Source organism: Sphaeramia orbicularis, chromosome 24 (genome assembly GCF_902148855.1).
Source record: "Sphaeramia orbicularis chromosome 24, fSphaOr1.1, whole genome shotgun sequence".
Lineage (NCBI taxonomy): Eukaryota > Metazoa > Chordata > Actinopteri > Kurtiformes > Apogonidae > Sphaeramia > Sphaeramia orbicularis.
This window is the reverse complement of record NC_043979.1, coordinates 21814821-21831681: the sequence shown is the minus strand read 5'-3', so window position 1 is coordinate 21831681 and position 16861 is coordinate 21814821. Positions and strand designations below refer to the sequence as shown.

Below are 16861 nucleotides of genomic sequence, written 5' to 3'. Positions count from 1 at the left end.
GTTATGTAGGAAATCAAGATCGTGTGTTCTAAGAAAGATTGTTTAAAAATAAATATAGCAGATTATAATGTTGTAAATTAGCATACCGTAATTTCTGGTCTATAAGCCGCTACTTTTTTCCACATGCTCAAAAATGATGTGGCTAATTTCTGTTTTCCGGGCTAAAGATCAATCCGACTGTCAAAGAAGGAAATCGAGCTGCTGCACATAAGCTTGGCATCAGTGAATCGATGGTGAGATGTAGGAGACGGGGTGGGCGTGGCTTGTAGTCAGGTGCGGCCAATAGTCCGGAAAGTACAGTAAATATTAGTGGATTAGCAGAGCTCGACTACTATGCTGACATCTTGCTCGATGCATCCACGTGACTCTTCAGTCAATCACGGGCAATGAAGTTACCATATTTGGTTCCTTGCTCGTAAGTGGCAAAAAAAAGAAGAAAATCCAAAAAGTATATATAGTATATTTAAAAAATACAAGAAAAACACATAGGGTGAAAGGAACATGTATTTTAGAACATTAGAGCATCACTTTTAGAACATTACAACAACGTAAGTGCTGGTACAGACACCTGTCAATTCCAAGGTTATTATCATTAACGAAAACTAATGAAATGACGAAAACTAGAATTGAAAAAAAATTTTGTTAACTGAAATAAATAAAAGCTATAATTAAAAGAAAAAACAATACCTAACTGAAACTGTATTGTGTGCTTACAAAACTAACTAAAACGTAGAAAAACTATGGCTAAAATTCCCTTCATTTTTGTCTTTGTCAATGTTGGATTGATGTGAAATCAATTTATTTCACTCGAGTAATTTTAGCTGGCGGTACCATACGGCACTTCACGGTCCGTCACTTCTCGTCACTTATTGTTTAGAGTCATCTTCTCGTCCCCACCCTACCCAGCAACATGCAGACTAAATTTGGGAGAAAGCAGCAGAGTCCTGTATGGGATTTATGTGAATATGATGGCGAGAAAGATAAAAGATATGACAAAACTAAACTAAAACTAAGCATTTAGATAAACAAAACAAAAACTAATGAAAACTAGCAAACCTGCTCTAAAAACTACTTAAAACTAACTGAATTAGAGAAAAAAAATCAAAACTAAATTAAACTATAATGAAAAATTCAAAACTATTATAACTTTGGCCAATACGCACATTTTCCCTTTGAACATCATTTCTTACATTAGTACCATTACTTCATGGTACCTAACAAGCAGGTACACTCACTGTTCATGCAGGGGTGGACCTTACAGACCCTGTAGACCACATTTGACCTGAGATTGTTGACTCACTGTCCTGTAACCGCTGCAGTTACTGTTGCAGTCATTGTCTTGTAATGTGTGTGGAAATGACCAAAAATAGTCACTTACCCGATCAAGGGCTAAGTGCAAAACTTGATGCAGAATGTTGAATTTTCTCCATAGTCTAGTCTGCGGTGAATGATATACACGGACAGATACAAATCAGTCTTGATGTTGGGGAGGTGCACAGTGATGCAAAAAAAAAAAAAGTGGTTCCAGGCACAACAAACCCCGCCCCTCACAAATATTATAACTTATTTTGGTATTGCTCCAGCTGATGTCATCATGTCTATGCGTGTGCTGATGTCAGCATATCAATTGCCTCTATTTATGTGCCAAGTTTGAAGTAAATTGAAACAAAATTGATGTTTTAATAGACGTGAAATTTCACCCACTGTAAGTAAATGGGAGAAGAAAAAAGATTTTAAAAATTCATAAAAAATGTGAACTTTGACCTACTTTCCCCAAAATGTAATGACATCTATTCTGGGTCACTGGTAATCTATAAAAACCAATTTCGTATGGATTCAACCTATAGGTTTGCTGCTACAGACATGTGAAAATTTGCCTATTATATGTAAATAGGAAAAAAAAAGATTTAAAAAATTCAAAAAAAAAAATTTAAACTTAGACCTACTTTTTCCAAAATGTAATGACATGTATTCTGGGTCACTGGCAATCTATAAACCAAATTGGTATGAATTCAACCAATAGTTTTGCTGCTACAGACATTTGAAATTTTGCCCATTATAAGTAAATGGAAAAAAAAAAAAAAGATTTTAAAAATTCCTAAAAAAAATTGAACTTTGACCTACTTTTCTCAAAATGTAATCAGATCAATTCTGGGTCACTGGCAATCTATAAACCATAATGGTATGAATTCAACAATAGTTTTGCTGCAAAAGTGTTAACAAACAAACAAACAAACAAACCAAACCAAACCAAACCAAACCAAACCAAACCAAAAACAATACCCCTTGTGTAGCCGGAGGCGTTCTCCCTCCTTGCCACTGCACGGCACTGCGCCAGCAGCGCCGTACCTTAATTGTGGGGCGGTGCCAGACGCGCCTTTATAATCAGGTGAGTGGTCACACCTGACCCTCTCCTTCCAGTCCTTTGAGCCAGCGTGGCGGTGACTGCAGCTCGGCGTGGCGGAGCCCTTTGTTTGCGGTGGGCATCGCAAACATTCAACCCTCAGGTAGTGTGGCCGCTCTCTCTCTCTCTTCTTTTCGCTGTGTGCGCACAACGTGCGCATTGGTGACACCGGTGTGTTTTTTTTAGTGACTACAGACGGTGTAGGGGGAACAGATCACCCCGCCGGAGGTTTGGTGGGAAGTAACGTGGTCTGCCTGGTGAGTCGGCGTTGTCTGCCATTCTATCAGACTGTAGCTTAGCTCTCAGCTGATTGCTGCTGTGTTTTCCTGCAGTGTGGGCTGCAGGTAACTGCGGTTCTCCTCCTCCTGTTCTCTGTGACGCTGCGCCAGTGGTATGTATGTATGTGCATCATTCTCTTTAATTGAGTATTTTTTTGCATTTATTAATTAGAGTGTTTTCTTTTGATTAATTTAAAGGTTGCAGTAAGTGGTGGCCTGTCATCAGCCACCACACTCATTGACTGTTGCTGTTTTGGCTTGGTGGTTTGGTTTTGCTGTCCCGTCTTTTTTTGCCTTGCTGTTCTGGTTTGGCTGTTGTGCTACAGTGGACCCTGGATATCGTCTCTGTCCGGTGCCGCATTGGCCAAGTCGGGTTCGGCCCGAGTGTTTCGCCCCCGGACCTTGGCTCGTCTCCCCTCCCCTTCTCCGGACGGTCCGGCTCCTGCTCGTCTTTCCGGACCTGATCCTCTACCTGTGGCGGGGGGCGGGCATAGATACTTTTTTTGTGTTTTTCATAGTTTCTTTATTGTTTGGATTTATTTTTTTACAATTTCCTTTGTTCATGTTTATTGGCAACACTATTTTAAGGAAATTGTATTTTTCATGGCTTTTAATATTTTGAGTTAATTAGATGTTGGATGGATGTGTGTGAGTGTGTGTGAGTTTTAATCGTTCACTGTCGGCCACCAGTGACCTAGGCACTCAGGCTGTTTTATTAATGGTTGTTTCTTCTTTCTCTTTGTGGTACAGGTGCTGGGTACCTGAGCGGCAGTCCAACCTGGTGGTGGTGTTTTCACGGTTTCCTTGTGTTCTTTTTCTTTCTGTGTGTCGTGTCACAGGTGTGGTGGTGGACCCCTCCCCTTATTTTTGGTTTCCTGCCGCGGTGGTAAGTCTCAGCCCTGTCCTCCCTTATTTTGTTTTTGTCAGCCTGAGTGCTGGCTGAAGGCCTGGTGTGTGCGACATTTTAGTTTTTTTTGTTAACTGTTTAATAATTTTTGTTCAATAAATTCTGTCTTTAACTAAACATTATCTCTCCCGGGTGGATCATTACGAACCTGTGATCTTGTTAGTTAATTTTATTATTTGTATAATTTTCCCAGGGGTGAAATTCCCCTGGGTGGCGTTGTCGGACAACTGGGTAATCTGATTTCCCCACGTACTGCCACATTATCTTTGGCGTTGTCGGCAGGATCCACCTTTAAAAAGGGTAGAGACGTGTTTGGTTATTTAAAAAAAAAAAAAAAAAAAATTTTTTTTTCTTTTTCAGTTTTTTTTTTTCATATTGTAATTTTTGTGTTTAATTGGGTTGTTTTTTGTTGTATAGCCAAAACAGCAGCAGTCATTTACAGATTCACCCCACTCATTCTCTTTTTTTTGTGTGTGTTTTTCTGAGCCCCTGGTGCAGCTTACCATCTGTCACAATGGAGGAGGAGTTGCAGCAGCTAAGAGAGCTAGTGCTACAGCTTAAAGCAGACAACGAGCGGCTTCTTCAGGAGCGGGCTGGTTCCTCGTTGGGCTCTGGTGGGGCTGCTTCAGTGTCCTCTGCGCCGGCCAGTCAGGCCTCATCGGCTGGTGTCACCAGTGCTGTCACAGAGCGACTGGTGGTCATACCCCGAGATCGCAAATGTCCCACATTTAATGGCAGGACAGGTATGGGGATTATGGAGTGGGTGGAGGAGGTGCAGGCGTGTGTGCGTGCCCGACACCTCTCCACTGCTGACCAGGCTCTGTTTATTTTTGATCATTTGGAAGGAGAGGCGAAGGAGGAGATCAGGTTCCGCCCTCAGGTAGAGCGGGGAGATCCAGGCAAAGTTATAATGATTTTGAAGGAGTTATATGGTTGTTCTCAATCATATGTTACCCTGCAGCAGGCTTTCTTTTCCAGGCACCAGCTTGAGGGTGAGACGCTGCAGGAATTCTCCTTAGCCCTTATGGCTTTAATGGAGCAAGTTAAGCAGCGTGCACCTGATGGGATGCCTAATGCAGAGGTCCTCCTTCGTGACCAGTTTATTGAGCATGTGCTTGATAGTGCTCTTCGTCGGGAGCTCAAGCAGGTGGTGCGTCGCCAGCCCACTGCTACTTTGTTGGAGCTTCGTGGTGAAGCTATTAGGTGGGAAAGGGAGGGTCTTCCAGGGGGTGCTAGGGGGCGTAGTTGCTCTTTGCCATCAGCTTTTGGTCTACAGTATGGGATGCAGGGTCATGTCCATTCAGTCCCTCCTGTTTCACCATCACCAGATTTGAGTGATCTGATGGATGCTTTAAAGCGTCAACAGGAGCAGCTTAATCAGCTCACTCAGACTGTAGCCTCCCTGCAGGCTCCCCGCTCACAAGGTCAAACTTCTCGCAGTGGCCCTTTTCTGTGTAGAAGGTGCCAGCAACCAGGCCATTTTGCCCGTGACTGCGACAATGAGCGGGTGCCCCCTCGTGGCCGAACTCAGTCGGTCACTGGCTCAAACTCCAGCGCCGCTAGGCGTCCTCAGTCTTCCCGTCAGCCGGAAAACTGAAGCCCACTGAGCTGCAGAGCCACAGTTCAGTTGGGGAGTCCATAGGCTCACAGAATGGTGCAATGGCTGGGCTAGTTGCTCCATGTCCAAACCTTGATGTTTTGCTTTGGGGGGTTACTGTTTCATGTTTGGTGGACACAGGTTCCATGGTGTCCACAGTCACTGAGAGCTTCTTTTTGTCACACTTTGCACCTTGGGGCTATGATCGCCTTCGTTCCTGCCACTGGCTACAGCTGCGAGCCGCTAATGGCTTAGCCATTCCGTACATTGGTTATTTGGAGCTCGATGTGGAGCTTTGTGGCAAGGTGATGTCCCGCTGTGGGATCCTCATAGTCAAGGACCCCCCTGGTGCTGTGTCTGTTGTCCCTGGAATCCTTGGGATGAATGTAATTCGTCGATGTTATCGTGAGCTCTTTGGAGCATTTGGCCCTTCACTTTTTGACTCCCCTTCTGTGTTGCAGGCACCTGGTATAGTTATTGAGGCCTTACAGAAGTGTCACCAGTCTGCTGCCCAGACCTCCAGAAGCCCCACGGGCACTGTGAGGGTCAGGGGTAAGCGACCTGTGCGTATACCTGGTGGAGTGATGAAGCTGGTCGCAAGTACCTGCTCAGAACAGTTTGCTGGCTCAGCTGTGCTGTTTGAGCCCCCTGAGTCCGGTTTGCCAGCTGGGTTGTTGGCCTCCCCCTGTTTAGTACAGGTTGTCCGGGGCACAGTTTACGTCCCAGTGGTCAATCTTGGAACTACTGATGTTCTCCTGTACCCACGTACCGGTCTTGGGAGCATCAGTGCTTCTCAGGTTGTCAGTCTACCGGCTGGTGTGACAGAGGTGAGGCCCCCTACAGCTACTGTGTCCTCCCAGGTAGCCGCCACCCCACTGCCAGATAGGGTGGAGTCATTGGATCTGTCTGCACTTACAGAGCAGGAGCAGGCAGAGGTGAGGTCTTTGTTACATAAGTATCAGTCAGTTTTCTCAGCCCATGATGGTGACCTGGGCTGCACCAACCTCCTTTCACATGACATACCCTTATTGGATGATGTACCGGTCCGTCAGAGGTACCGTCGCATCCCTCCTTCAGACTATGAGGCAGTAAAGACTCATATCAACCAGCTGCTTGAGTCTCAGGTCATTAGGGAGAGTAGCAGTCCATATGCGTCCCCTATTGTTTTGGTTAGGAAGAAGGATGGAAGTCTGCGTTTGTGCGTAGACTACCGCCTCCTCAATAGCAAGACTCGGAGGGACGCTTTCCCTCTGCCTCGTATTGAGGAAAGTCTTGATGCCCTCTGTGGGGCCCGCTGGTTTTCCACAATAGACTTGGCCAGTGGTTACAATCAGGTCCCTGTAGCAGAGAAAGACAAGCCCAAAACCGCCTTCTGTACCCCCTTCGGCCTTTTCGAGTTCAATCGCATGCCCTTTGGCTTATGCAATGCCCCAAGCACCTTCCAGCGGCTGATGCAGAGGATGTTTGGCGATCAGCAAGGTCAATCATTGCTGCTTTATCTTGATGACATCATCGTCTTTTCATCCTGTATTCAGCAACATCTGCAGCGGCTGGAAGTGGTCCTTGGTCGGCTGCAAAAGGAAGGCCTGAAGGTGAGGCTTGAGAAGTGTGCGTTTTTCCAGCATGAGGTTTCTTATTTGGGGCATGTAATCTCCAGTACTGGAGTCTCCACCGACCCCTCAAAAATCGAGGCGGTGGCCAAGTGGCAGCGGCCCCGTCATGTGTCGGAGCTTCGCTCCTTTTTGGGTTTTGCCAGCTATTACCGCCGTTTTGTGGAGGGTTTTGCCAAGTTGGCTGGCCCTCTGCATCGGTTGGTGGCTGAGCTGGCAGGCTCAAAGTCAAAGAAGGGGTCAGGTCAGGCTCTGGAGGCTGCATGGACGCCTCAGTGTGAAGAGAGCTTTGAGGCCTTGAAGTTGAGGTTGGTTTCAGCCCCTGTGCTGACCTACGCTGACTTCTCACGCCCCTTTATTTTAGAGACTGATGCCAGCTATAGTGGCCTTGGGGCGGTCCTCTCACAGGAGACAGACAGTGGCATAAGACCTGTGGCCTATGCCAGTAGAGGCCTTCGGCCCACTGAGCGCAACATGTCCAACTACAGCTCTATGAAGCTGGAATTCCTTGCGCTAAAGTGGGCCATGACGGAGAAGTTCCGGGAGTACCTATTGGGGCAGAAGTGTGTCGTGTACACTGATAACAACCCGTTGAGCTATCTCCAGTCTGCCAAACTGGGGGCCACTGAACACCGTTGGGCTGCCCAGCTTGCTGACTTTGATTTTGATATTAAGTATCGATCAGGTCGCAGTAACAAAAATGCAGATGCACTCTCACGGCAGTATGTGTCTGGTTCAGAATTGGTGGCGCAGTCCTTACCTGGCACTTCTGTTCCAGCCAACCTCCAGCAAGACCCACACCCAGACCCTGTGGTGTCGGCAACTCAGTCCACTGTCTCAATTCTTCCATCCCACTCAGCTTCTGATCTCCGTTCTTTTCAGGAGAACGATCCTCTTTTGAAGGAGTTGCTGGTGTTTTGGCGGAAGAAGGCTCAGCCCTCTTCTGTTGAAAGACGCCAGCTATCAAAGTTAGCCATTGCGCTTTTGCGGCAATGGGACCGCCTGGTGGAGAAAGACGGGGTTCTTTTTCGCCAGGTGTTCCGTCCAGATGGGGGGGAGAAGTCCCTCCAGTTCATCTTGCCTGCAGCTCTTAAGCAGGAGACCTTGAATCAGTTACACCAGGAGCACGGCCACCAGGGCATTGAACGGACCACTGAGTTGGTCCGGCAGCGCTGCTACTGGCCGGGAATGATTACAGATATCAAGCAGTGGATTCAGGAGTGTGAGCGCTGCCAAGTTGCTAAGGACTCTGGGCATGTGCCACACAGTTTTATGGGCCATGTGATGGCATCAAGGCCAAATGAGGTCTTGGCCATAGATTTTACACTGCTTGAACCTTCCCGAAATGGACTCGAAAATGTCCTGGTCATGACAGACGTGTTCAGTAAATTCACTGTAGCTGTCCCTACACGTGACCAACGGGCCTCCACTGTGGCCCAGGTCCTGTTATATGAGTGGTTTTATAAATTTGGTGTCCCGAGTCGCCTTCACTCGGACCAAGGCAGGAGCTTTGAAAGTTCTTTGATTCACCAACTCTGTTGTTTGTACGGGGTTCGAAGGTCTCGTACCACACCATATCATCCGGCTGGTAACGGTCAATGTGAGCGGTTCAACCGAACCCTCCATAACCTCCTCCGAACTCTTCCAGTATCTCGGAAACGAGACTGGGCTTCTTGTTTGCCTCAGGTGTTGTTTTGTTACAACACCACGCCTCATCAGAGTACTGGTGAGTCCCCTTTCTATCTGATGTTTGGACAGGAACCTAGACTTCCTGTAGACTTTCTGCTGGGTCGAGTTTCAGACCCAGTACCAGGTACAGTACAGGACTGGATGGGTGAACATCAGGCCAGACTGCGAGTTGCCTTTGAGGGGGCTCGAGAACGTTTGGCCGCCGCTGCTGGCCGACGGAAGGAGCGGCATGATCAGCGGGTCCAGGCTGCACCTTTGTTGGTAGGCCAGAAGGTGTACTTGAGGGATTACAGCGCTAGGGGTCGCCATAAGATTCAAGATCTTTGGAGCTCAGAGGTGTATCAGGTGGTAAGAGCCCCTCTTGGTGAGGGAACAGTGTATGCTGTTGCCCCGGTGACTGACCTAGATAAGGTCCGGAACGTCCACCGGGAAATGTTGAAGGCTGTAGTTCAGTCTGAAGCTCCTTCTCCTCCTAAGACTGTGCGGCTTCCACCTGGCCGGCCTGTCCTGGAGAGTAACTCCTCCAGTGACAGTGATTTATGGTTCTGGGTCCCTGATACCCCTTTACCCACAACTACAGCGGTTCCAAGTGCCTCATGTCCAACTCCGGTTGTGGTGACCCCCTTGGAAACCAGGGTTGTTGCAGAAACACCTGTAGCACATGGGAGCTCTGCATTACCAGGCCCTCCACTTTTGGAAACTGGTCCACCGAGCACTAACCAGCGGGCATTGCGTAGGACATCTCGTTCTACCGCTGGCCAACATCCTAATGTCCACAATCTTCCTCAGTCAGCTGGTCTCTCAGGCAGGGTAGCCAGTGGACATCCAGCACCTGTGTGTAACACCCAGTCTGCTATCTTTAGACCCTGGTCTTAGTACTGGGTTGGCATGTTCATCGTCGGGTCGACGATGCAAAAGTGGGGGGTAGATGTAGCCGGAGGCGTTCTCCCTCCTTGCCACTGCACGGCACTGCGCCAGCAGCGCCGTACCTTAATTGTGGGGCGGTGCCAGACGCGCCTTTATAATCAGGTGAGTGGTCACACCTGACCCTCTCCTTCCAGTCCTTTGAGCCAGCGTGGCGGTGACTGCAGCTCGGCGTGGCGGAGCCCTTTGTTTGCGGTGGGCATCGCAAACATTCAACCCTCAGGTAGTGTGGCCGCTCTCTCTCTCTCTTCTTTTCGCTGTGTGCGCACAACGTGCGCATTGGTGACACCGGTGTGTTTTTTTAGTGACTACAGACGGTGTAGGGGGAACAGATCACCCCGCCGGAGGTTTGGTGGGAAGTAACGTGGTCTGCCTGGTGAGTCGGCGTTGTCTGCCATTCTATCAGACTGTAGCTTAGCTCTCAGCTGATTGCTGCTGTGTTTTCCTGCAGTGTGGGCTGCAGGTAACTGCGGTTCTCCTCCTCCTGTTCTCTGTGACGCTGCGCCAGTGGTATGTATGTATGTGCATCATTCTCTTTAATTGAGTATTTTTTTTGCATTTATTAATTAGAGTGTTTTCTTTTGATTAATTTAAAGGTTGCAGTAAGTGGTGGCCTGTCATCAGCCACCACACTCATTGACTGTTGCTGTTTTGGCTTGGTGGTTTGGTTTTGCTGTCCCGTCTTTTTTTGCCTTGCTGTTCTGGTTTGGCTGTTGTGCTACAGTGGACCCTGGATATCGTCTCTGTCCGGTGCCGCATTGGCCAAGTCGGGTTCGGCCCGAGTGTTTCGCCCCCGGACCTTGGCTCGTCTCCCCTCCCCTTCTCCGGACGGTCCGGCTCCTGCTCGTCTTTCCGGACCTGATCCTCTACCTGTGGCGGGGGGCGGGCATAGATACTTTTTTTGTGTTTTTCATAGTTTCTTTATTGTTTGGATTTATTTTTTTTACAATTTCCTTTGTTCATGTTTATTGGCAACACTATTTTAAGGAAATTGTATTTTTCATGGCTTTTAATATTTTGAGTTAATTAGATGTTGGATGGATGTGTGTGAGTGTGTGTGAGTTTTAATCGTTCACTGTCGGCCACCAGTGACCTAGGCACTCAGGCTGTTTTATTAATGGTTGTTTCTTCTTTCTCTTTGTGGTACAGGTGCTGGGTACCTGAGCGGCAGTCCAACCTGGTGGTGGTGTTTTCACGGTTTCCTTGTGTTCTTTTTCTTTCTGTGTGTCGTGTCACAGGTGTGGTGGTGGACCCCTCCCCTTATTTTTGGTTTCCTGCCGCGGTGGTAAGTCTCAGCCCTGTCCTCCCTTATTTTGTTTTTGTCAGCCTGAGTGCTGGCTGAAGGCCTGGTGTGTGCGACATTTTAGTTTTTTTTGTTAACTGTTTAATAATTTTTGTTCAATAAATTCTGTCTTTAACTAAACATTATCTCTCCCGGGTGGATCATTACGAACCTGTGATCTTGTTAGTTAATTTTATTATTTGTATAATTTTCCCAGGGGTGAAATTCCCCTGGGTGGCGTTGTCGGACAACTGGGTAATCTGATTTCCCCACGTACTGCCACACTTGCTTCCCCTTCGGGGGGCAGAGTATAATAATCAATAATTCCCCTGAAATGGATTAACATTAGTCAGGCTGTTTTGGAGATTTAAGGAGCAGAAACGACTGCACTTTGGTGAAGTATCTGTAAATTGTTACGCTTAATTCCCACTTCTACAGAAAGAAGCATGATATCCAACTTTAATAAGATCTCCAATAATATTTCATGATCCTTTGATGTGTTTTTTGCGGCTAAATAGTGACTTTTAGCCTGTGGTCTGGCACCTTTGAGGTCATCTTTCCTGCAGATGCTGTTATGGTCCTAAAGAAAAGAACTGCAGTTGATAAATGGTGACTCTGTTCACCCTGAATTGTGAAGTTTATTCCTCGCTCAGGGTGTTATAAATTCAAAGCTTTATTCTGGTCAGTTTACAATATGTGAATGTACTGTACATTTCTTGACCCTGCATTGCCTCGGACCCAGGAGGTGCTGAGGATTCTATTCACAGCTCACCAAGGCTTTTCTATTGTCATCTACAGGGAGCATGTACAAGAGCAGATAAAACCCCCTCAAACTACAAAGATCAAAGATGTTTCCAGTTTCATACACATGCATTTTTGAAAATCTGTGAAGACCTCTGGATCTTTGTGGTTGGAATTTTTTGTTTTTTTTTCCTAATGTTGGTTAAAGATTTCAAAATCAATGCACAACCTTGTTAACTAGAGTTACAGCGATTCTATACTATAATAAACTCCTTCAGTACATTTCCTGAGGACATACTGGTTTGATCACGTACTGTGTGGACCAGAAAAATATTGAAGATTATGTCATACAAATGCAGCATTTGAAGTTGAACTGACTGTCATTTGAAAAGGAAAGGCATTAACTACTGTTGAAACATGTTCATTTTATTCCACAACTGGGTAAGATTGAAAGAAAAGTGCTATTCTGTCAGTTTTGTAATATTTTCATGAGGAATTGTCATTTCAAGCAATAAACTGCACACCACAGCTTATCAGTGTAGGGGAAAGATAGGATTTTTTCTCTTTCCATTTTGGATTTTCACACTTGAAACAGCAATGCAATCTGATTAACCTTCACAGCATTTAATCTAAAATCATTATTAGGCATTGCTGCTGGCTTTGAATAATGATTGTCATTAATTTCACAATTAGAATCTGTTCATCCTTTAAGCATATCCTTAAATTATTTTACTGCCAAAATATCTTTGCCTTATAGTTTTTGCTACGGTATGCTCTCTGTCAGTTCAGTTTTCTTCTCAGATGATCTTGCAGAATCAATATATTTAGTAATCTTGCACTTTTTCATTTCATTTACATAAATACAGACTACTGCAGCCTTAGAGAATGAGTTCAGTTTACATAACAATGTACGGATGACAAAATACAAAACAATGATCTAACCTGATGCTCTAAATGCACCAGAAATGAATTATGAGCTACAAATGTAATTTCACTTGCTATACAGTTCATGTTTTTCTCTGTTACAATACTCACTCTTTGTAGACTTTTACAACTGCAGGTGGCAAAAACAGTAGAAAAAACAACACACACCTTCCCTCTGCAGCTCTCTCCTCTCAGTCCAAATCAAAAGGTTAAATGTACATAAAGATGACCTGTTGCAGTTTCATGCCATTATGGAAAAATGAGGCCACTTTTGCGAGCTTCCTCATCGAGACACAGAGTAGAGCTGTGAAGTCACGTCTACATCGCATTTGAGAGAATCTGACCAGTGACTGGTAAATAGATTAGACTTTATCCAATAATGGGGAAATCCAATGGTCAAGGCAGCAACAGAGTAAAATGCAGAAAGAAGTGTGCATGCATAAAGATGTGCAAAAAAAACAATATTGTATAATAATAATAATCATAATAATTATAGTAATAATAAAAACTACACAGACTATTTACATATAGAATACAGAATATAACAACATACAGCTGTCAGTCATCGATTTAACCTCCATACCTGTGTGGAAACCCTATGATTAGACAAAAATCTGCAGACTGAGGTCGATTATCTACAGTCTGAAAACAAAGGCAAAGAGTGGTAGAGACTATCCTCTCAGGCCACTTGAATCACAATGTGCTGAAAGATAATAACAGGATTTTTACACTTTGATACTAAAACTCAGGCTCTGAATATCAGTCACTGCAGCTTCAAGTTTACCTGCCTTTAGTGTGCTTAATGAGTGATCTTGAGTTTTCTCCAACAAACCCTATTCAGTTCATGAGTCCACATTTGTGTCAATATTGAAGGAACTCTCATGGCATTACTGAGATATTACATTCATATGTACAAGAATGAGATAGCTTTGACTTTTAACCTTCCAAAATCATGTTGGCTCACCTTTCCATTTGGGTCGATGAAAGGGCCAAATTTGGCAACATTTGATACGATACAATAAGATATGATATGATACGCTATGATATGATGCAATATGATGCAATGCGATGCGATACAATACGATACAATACACTTTACTGTCCCCTCAGGGCAGAGTTTCTCAAACTGTGGGGCGGGCACCCCAGGGGAGGCGCGAAGACTTGCCAGCGTAGGTATGGGATCACGCCTGGATGTTTTTTTTTTCTTCAGGTTAGCACATGTAGTTGGTAGAACTAATGTTTTAGCATTGGAGCACCCTGAGCTCATTTTAGGGATGCACAACAAACAAATCTACTGCCATGGTGATCTGTCACTAAACTAGACAAAGAGTTTAGGTTTGGAGAATGAACAAGGATTTTACTGCAATGTTTCTGTTTTTGCATAGTTTATACAGTTTACACTTTAATATTCTGAGATGTGCAATGTAAATGGGCTCATTGCAGCCACTGATATGGTTAAAATCTTTGTTACCAAAATTAGTTTGCTGTTCTAAAAAAAGTTACGTTATTGTCATAGTTGTAAGATGATGGCACATTTCCTATTTTCATTTGGAAAAATATAGCCTCAGGGAGCAGTCTAGTTAAGTTTATTCATATTATTCAAGCAAAAATCTAAGTTATTTTTAATTTGCACAACAAATTATTCAAGTTAAAGCAAAAAGTATTTTTACGATATTGATGTTTCTTTCAATAAAAATTGTAATTGCACCACTGTTGCAATGTTGTTGGGGTTGAGGGGGGCCTGGAGATTTTTCATCCTCCAAAGGTTTGAGAACTACTGCCAGGGAAATTTGTCTTGGACTCCCAGAGCTGCACAGGTGAAGCTGCCAATTAATAGCACAGAAGTATTAGACTAAGACAAAGATCCAAACTCATCTGGTTTTTCTTTATTTTTATGACTATTTACTTTGTAGATTCTTACTGAAGGCATCAAAACCATGAATGAACACATATGGAATTAGTTTAAAAAAAAAAGCCTGACATAACTCAAAGCATTTATTCAAGCTTTTATTTTTTGTATTCTTCAAAATAGTCAAACTTTGCTTTTATTATTACTTTGCACATTCTTGGCATTTTTGTGATGAGCTTCATGAGGTAGTCACCTGCAATGTTTTCCAAAAGTCTTGAAGAAGTTCCCAGTGATGCTGAGCACTTGTTGGCCATTTGCGGTCCATCTAATGCCATTTAAATGAGAAGGTGAGTCCACACTTTTGACTGGTAGTGTATTGCACAAACACAAGAATGAGGTAGCCTTGACTTTTGACCTTCCAAAATCATGTTGGCTCACCTTTCTATTTGGGTCAATGAAAGGGCCAGATTTGATAACATTCGATACAATACAATATGATACAATATGATACGATACACTTTATCGTCCCCTTAGGGAAATTTGTCTTCTCCAAGAGCTGCACAAGTGAAGCCGCCAATTAATAATACAGAAGTATTAGACTAGGACAAAGATGCAATCACATAACCCACACATACTGCACAAACCCATATCGCATAAGCCTCTCATAAATAGTTAAAAGAAACATGCTAGCAAAAATGACAATGACAAAGATATTGACTGAGATATTGCATTTTTCTTTTTTTTTTTAATCTTTATTTTTAACAGATTTTACATTTTTTTAACAAACAGACAGTAAAACAAAAAAGTAAAGACATATGAAACAAGAAACGTCAACAAGCACAGACAGGGCAGTATCAAAACTTAAAATACAACGATAAAGAAGTGGGTCAATGAGTCACAATATTATCCCATCATGATAAGAGGGTTGAGTTAGTTTAGGTATTGTCCTGTTTCAGTCCATGTCAGATCATTCAGATATATTCTCATGTTGCATCAGATCATGTCTCGTAAACCTGCTGACATACAGTCTACTCTCGTTATACCGCCAACTTCCGTTCACGGCCAAATTGGCGGTATAGCGAAAATGGCGTTACAATGGGTTGTGTCCATAATGTGCATGTCTTTACTATATGATGTCTATGCTGCCTCCGTTAACCCGTTCTAATTGCGTTTCTAAATAAATCTTGATTCTGTTATGTTGTAAGGGATCATTTAAAGTGGGGAAACATTTTAAGCATTATTATACCGTGTCGGGAAATGACACCCCATCATCTTGAGGCTTTGGCTTAATCCCACGTCCTCTTCCCGACATCCTGACCTACTGAGTGTTCTGCGATAAATGAACGGTGGCCGTTCCGTAGACCTACTCGTAGCTTGTCGCGATCAGCGTCTGGCGCGTTTGTTTCAGTGCATTGTTAAAATTTATGTGTACTCGATGGCAATCACGCTGGCGGTATAACGGTCGGGAAATCAATGGTATAAGTGTTGTTTGTGCATGGAACTGGGCTGGCGGATGGTGATAGGCGGAAATGGCGGTAGCTAATGGAATAATGCATTGGGGATTTTTGTGCAATGGTTTTGGTCGGCGGTGAGCAAAAATGGCGGTATAACGGCGGGCGGTTTAACGAGAGTAGACTGTAATTACATCCATCATTTTCATTAACTTTTGTGCACATTTTCCTGGAATGCATATTTACACACGTTGATAGTAAAACAAACAGATGTTGAGATATATGGGTATTTCTCATGAGAAAAACAAGGTGTTGTCCTACTGGGGTGTCACATCTTCTGGGATAGATGTCCATTTTAACCAATAATTAGTAAATTTGTCCAAATTATGGTTCAAGGAGAAAGTTAGTTTTTCCATATTGTATATTTCTTTAATAATTCCAATCCATTCCTTCTTTGTTAGGGGTTCTTCGCTCAGCCATTTTCTTGTTATGGCTTTTTTATAGGCTGCCATCATTATATTAATCAGGTATTTGTCTCTAGAATTGACTGTAGGTGGTAGATTTCCAAGATAAACTGTGCAGAAATCATGTTTAATCTCAAACCCCATTATTGTGTTAATCATTTTCATCGTTTCAATTGAGATATTGCATTTTTAATGTAATGAAGACCACATACACCCAAGTGGACACATCCAAAACTCTTTCATCTTTCTCAAATATAAACGTCTTCAACGAGTACACAGATACATAAAATGTGGGTCCGCAGGCTTCTATGCAAAAACACAGGCAGTCAGAGTGTTGTTTCTCTCAGCTGTGGTGAAGTAGACCTTTATGCCATGAATCAAGCACTAATTCAGTTTTATTTATGATACTGGACTGAGGAAGTATTTTTCCTTCTTAATAGGGCAGCCTGTGTGTTTGTGTTTGTGTGTGTTCGTGTATATGTGTGAGGCCGGGCTCAGTGAAGTGCATGTACTCAGTCATGTGTATGAGCCCGGAGGCAGAGCTGTAAGTGCTATTAGACGGGAATATTGCAGCAGTAGCTCATGGGAGCTCAATACTATTCAATATGTCATTCTTATCAAGTATGAAAACCAAATGTGTAGGATAATGTAAATCACAACCGGCTTTGATCCCTATTATTGAATCCATCTCAGGGTCAAATTACATTCAATATATTTAATTCAGCAATTGCTGCATTCGGT

General features: G+C 43.9%; 2 long non-coding RNA genes across 3 annotated transcripts; both read left to right on the top strand.

The window, feature by feature from the left end:
• The first annotated feature begins 2327 nt into the window (after positions 1–2327).
• Positions 2328–3164, top strand: LOC115415624 (uncharacterized). Its single transcript, XR_003934844.1, has 4 exons — positions 2328–2507; positions 2591–2661; positions 2737–2795; positions 2881–3164. It is a non-coding gene; the product is annotated as an uncharacterized LOC115415624 (long non-coding RNA).
• A 6265-nt stretch (positions 3165–9429) lies between these two features.
• LOC115415587 (uncharacterized) lies at positions 9430–10289 on the top strand. Of its 2 annotated transcripts, XR_003934842.1 has the most exons (4): positions 9430–9632; positions 9715–9785; positions 9861–9919; positions 10006–10289. It is a non-coding gene; the product is annotated as an uncharacterized LOC115415587 (long non-coding RNA). The 2 variants fall into 2 exon arrangements; XR_003934841.1 differs by having other exon boundaries at positions 9861–10289.
• Positions 10290–16861: the final 6572 nt, after the last annotated feature.